General features: G+C 41.3%; 1 protein-coding gene across 1 annotated transcript in view; it reads left to right on the top strand.

Annotated features, from left to right (window-relative positions):
• The first annotated feature begins 4,458 nt into the window (after window positions 1-4,458).
• Window positions 4,459-5,147, top strand: part of LOC109951360 (SPRY domain-containing SOCS box protein 4-like) — a 31,743-nt gene continuing 31,054 nt past the window's right edge. The window contains exon 1 of the mRNA XM_020585831.1: window positions 4,459-4,783. The gene's annotated coding sequence lies outside the window, so the exon portion shown is untranslated. The remainder of the gene's footprint in view (window positions 4,784-5,147) is intronic.

Here is a 5,147-nt window from a genome sequence, read left to right as displayed (position 1 = left end):
TTCCAAGTGTCTGCAAATCTTTACTAGGTGCCTGATATATATACTCTCTCAGTTGCTTTACTACCTACCACCCTCTGACTCTGATACCAAAAGTGCTGCCTATGTGAGTGTGTGTGGTTGTTTGATTACATGTCAGCCCTGTGATGGACTGGTGACCTGTCCAGGGTGAACCCCGCCACTCGCCCAATGTCAGCTGGGGATTGGCTTCAGCCTACTATTCAGGAATAAACTGTGCAGATAATGGGTGGGTGGATGCTGTGCAGACTGCATAGACCGATGTGATTGCACTGTGAAGTTAACCCTTGCACCAAGTGTATTTTCAGTCACCAGGTGGTAGTGTTGACCTGCTAAGCTCCCGTCTGGCTTTTTCCGGCACACCATCAGTTTAATAGAACAGATACTGAAAAATGACAAACTTCCTCAATCTAAAACATGGGGGGTGGGGGTGCCACCCCCCACCCCCACCACCACCAAATGTTTACTTGTATTCTGCACCTCAGACAATTGAGGCAGCCAGCCTGAAGGCCATACTAGCTAACATAGAATAAACGGTTTGAAAACAACAAATGACAAAGAAAATGTCAAGTGAATGATGATATAGCTTCAGTGGAAAACCCACTTCCTCAGTCACAGCTCATTTCCTGGTATAAACAACAGCATCACATTATTACATTAGCTTAGCCTGAGTCAGACACCACGTGTATTTATTTTGCGTCAGACTGAACGGGAGGAATGTGTTCCAACAACATACCCTGCAGCGCCAGTGCTCTCGGAGTAATATAAACTGCCTCGGGGTGTTGGCTGCACCTCAGTTGTAAACTGAGCATTGGGGACGCATGGTGAAATTACTGCAAAACACCTGATGGAGGGAGCCGACTGGCAACTTGTTTACCTGTGAACTGAAATGGAAGGTAAACGAGAGCAGAAAGAAAAGGCAGCAAATATTGTTTTCCATTTCCTTGGTCTCTCACAGGCTTTGGACTCTGTGTAGTGGTGTTTTCTGTAATCTGTCTTAATCCTAAAAAGGGGAATCTAGACAATCTGTATTTGTCTTGTGTCCTTTTTTCAGTCTTTTCATATACATTATGCTTTCCATCTTCTCGCTTTACCTCTCTTCTGGAGCGCATTGCTTTGGCACATACTTTCCAATTTCCACTTTCATGTCTCTTCCTTCAAGGGCAACTCCAGTGATTTTTTTTAAGCCCAGAGACAGATTAAAAATGTATAATAATAATAATAATACTTTAAAAAGAATTGTCCAAATCAAAGCAACAGAGACTGAAATATGATGACTTTTAGGGTCAAGCGCCAAAAACACTGGATCCTGCTTCCCATAATGCATTAGAACCTCCCTGCCTAGTACTGTAAATCCCCATGTCTTTTAAAATTCACATCTAAGTTCATAGGGCTTTTTGTTTTGAAATTATAGTCTCAATCCAAATTTGGGGTGCACTGATGATGTATTTTCCTAAACTTTAAGTCAGTGAAATGCAAAATAAACATTTTAATTAGCTACAGCTCTGCAATAGTCCTCTGGTTTCTACAGGCTCAGTGCAGCTCTTTGTGACAGTAAAATGGATTTTCAAGTATAAAAGCAGTGGCGTGCTCCTTTAAGCCCAGTTCAGTATTAACACCATTGCCTTTATGTAGAATTAGAAAATAGTTCTTTGTCCTTATGTATCACTTATCCCAATAATACTTCTACAAATGTAACCACAAACCTAAACAAAGAACCCACTGACAGTTCAATTTTCTGCATGAAATCTCTGTCCTTCCACAACCTCGGACACACTGTACTGTGCGCCCACATTTACACTACCTCTTCTTAACCTCAACCAGTAATTGAAGGTTCTCAGTGGTGTCTAGAGACAGTTTCATTCAGGTCATTCACTAGCTGAGCGCATGAACTTCAAACTAAGCCAGAGAAGTGTGTGTGATGCATGTCTGCTGCAGCTGTACCTGAGGGTGAAATACTTAGCATCTTGAATCCATGAACATCCAGACTCAGACAAACAATCCTTGCTCTTCTTGTTTCAGATATCTGCCCACACTGTTGAAGTGGAAAACCACAGCATATGGCTGACACACATACAACATATTGCACACCACATTGTGTGTGTGGATTAAAAAGAAACTGCATTAATTCTTCTTTCCTGGCTCTTGATCTATTTCTTCTCCAAGTACTTCACTTCTTAGTAATGGTTGCTTTCAGTTGTTGGTGATTATTTAGGACTGGAAGCTTAATCCAATCTTGTTTTCTTGTTATTTTCACTGTGATGATCTCTGTGGGGTTCAAAAACAGGACAGCAGGAGACAATAAAGCAATTGTGCAACACATACAGTTTATGCTTGTTTGCTTTCTTGCTGAGTGTTAGATGAGAAGATCAATAGCACCGTCATATCTTTAAGGTAAATATGAAAATTAAGCCAAAAATGGTTAGCTTAAGTTAGTACATAAAAAAACAGCTATGCTGGTTCTCTGAAGGTAACATATTTGCCTACCAGCACCTCTGAAGAAGTCACTGTTCTGGACCAAGAAATAGTTGAACATATAACCACAAGTTGTCGTTTTTATACTTCAGTTTTTGTACATACTAAGCAAGTGAGATATAATGTGTACATTTATAGTGAGCTTTTCTGGTGCTGATCTATAAGCTAAGCTAAGATACTGTAACTGTCTCCCAGCTCTTTAATATGTAGTAATTTAATAGAAATAGTAGACTGTATATACATAAAACATAAACATGAAAAATTGTAATACAGCCTAGTGACTTTGGAAGGAATTTTGAATTCAAATGCATCCAAAAAAACATATGCACACACTTTGACAGTTGTTTGAACCCATCGCCCACTGCAGTCGACTGTGAGAAGCACACTGGCTTGGGTGAATTCAGGGACATCTCTTTGTCTCTCTCTCTCACACACAGATTCCCAAATCACCTACATACCAGAGGCAGAATGAAGGGAAATTCAGCCAAGTTGAGACACACTACTCCCCTTTATTTTCTAACAAGAAGAAATTCTCATGGTGATTTGGTGACATTGTTAGACTGTCAGTGCACCATCCAATTATGACCGATTCCACAACTGGTCCAGGGAGACAGAGAGAGAGAGAGAGAGAGAGAGAGAGAGAGAGAGAGAGAGACCCACAGGAGGAAGATGTGACACGTGAGACAGACAGCCAGGAGAAGGAAAGGAGAAATAGGAGGGGGAAAAGAAGCTAAAGATGCAGATGGTAGTGAGGAATGTGACACAGTAAAATCCAGAGAATGAAAGCGTCTAATGTGAAGTGCCCGTCAGAGGACTTGGAGAGGATTCACTGGGCACTGGTGGCAACCATGGCAGCTTTCTCTGAAGTCAGTGCCGAAAGCCAGGTAGAAGGCCACACACATATACATACTAACTCGCACTCTCACAGCCTTGTTCACAGACAACAAACATGCATAAATCTCATTTTTACAACATAGGAGCTCTGTGTCATGTTTGATTGAAACTGTCTCTGTCTCACCAAGATAAACTTTCTGACCTTATGAGTTACAAACATTTTACTGTCTGTGATGACAGCTAGTAGGACCACTAATTGGACTGCACTTATGTAGTGCTTTTCTACCATACCTGGACAAAGCGCTTTACAGATTCAACCATTCATACAGGCTACCAGTAGTTTTAATCATACATTGTAAGAATGACGAGTTGATGTTATACTGAGGATTATGTGCTGTACTATCTTTTTAGTGGCGACTTCCTATGTAATCTGCCATTATAGGTGCTGATAAGCAGATATTTGTTTTCCTTTAGACAGAGCCAGGATAGCTCCTTCCTCTGGTTTCCAGCCATTATTGCTAAGCTATATTAACTGTCTTCTGGCTGCTGTTTCAGGATTATTACATTAAATGACTGCAGTTCCAGGACATGCAGCTTAGGTTGATTGGTGAGTCTACATTGCCTGTAGGAGTGATTGTGAGTGTGTGTGGTTGTTTGTCTATCTCACCCCGGTACAGACTGGCGACCTGTCCAGGGTGGACCCCGCCTTTCGCCCAGTGTCAGCTGGGATTGGCTCCAGCCCCCCCCCCGTGACCCCACTCAGGACTAAGCGGTATAGATAATGGATGGATGGATAACCCCCAAAGCAGCAGACAGAAGGCATGAAGTGGCCCCCACCCTGCGTCAAGTGTCTTAATAGCGGAATTTTTTACAGGAAGTTTAACATTGTTGCATACAAAATAAAAGCATGGAGTTTGCCATGTTTAGGAACTTTCAACAACATAAAACACACAAAAACAATCTACGACATCGCTTAATAAACTTTATTGACTAGCTTTATACCTGCATGTTAGACATATAAACACTAAATGAAATATTTTTAGAAAAGTGCTTCTTTGTTGATGTCATGATCGGAAACAGTGTTGTTATTCTAGCTATCTTAACGGGAGTCACCTTTTCTTGATCCCGAGCTTCCAGCCAATCAGCGGCTGTCAGGGATACATGAACGGTGATAATATCCACGGAACAGACTGTAAGCAGGAGGAACAAAGAGCGTTAGTTGGTGCTTGTACAACGTCCTTTCACTTCACCAAGGCTCTCAAATGTCGACTTTGTGGAAGTGTCTTGTGCTTTTGTTTTAACACGAGTCCCAAATTATTAGGTGTCACTGTTCGTCTTAAGTTCGGCTGGTTGGTTTTGGTGAGGAAAAAGCGAACTTGGCGTCGTGTGAGGTTTCTCGGGTCGCCTTTCTCGAAACATTCTTGCTTTGGGTTCGCTGACTGAAAGGTAACGTGGGAAGGTAAGTCTGAGTTTTCTCGTACATAAAGCTGTAACGTTAATATATGATCAGAAATGAACTGACAAACATCGTTATTGTGTTATAGTGTCGCTTTGTTTTGTGAGAACATGGCAACTCCCGAAACTTTCCTCTTGTGTTATCTGAGGTAAAGATAACGCGGATATGCTCCAGTCTCACACGGGATCGGAGCTTTTCTAAAACTGTTAACGTATTGTGTCATTTTAGTCCGTGCTTGTCCCTGGTCAAACAAACCCGCCTAGAGGAACTAAGCAAAGTTATATTCTGACTCTGGAATCTACACAAACTTTCGGCATGAAGGTTTAAAAAAAAAAAAAAAAAAAAAAAAAACAATTTAAATTAAAAA

This window comes from Monopterus albus, unplaced genomic scaffold (assembly GCF_001952655.1).
Source record: "Monopterus albus unplaced genomic scaffold, M_albus_1.0 scaffold8.1, whole genome shotgun sequence".
NCBI classification, from domain to species: domain Eukaryota; kingdom Metazoa; phylum Chordata; class Actinopteri; order Synbranchiformes; family Synbranchidae; genus Monopterus; species Monopterus albus.
The sequence above is the reverse complement of the archived record's forward strand: the minus strand, read 5'-3'. Positions and strand labels throughout refer to the sequence as shown.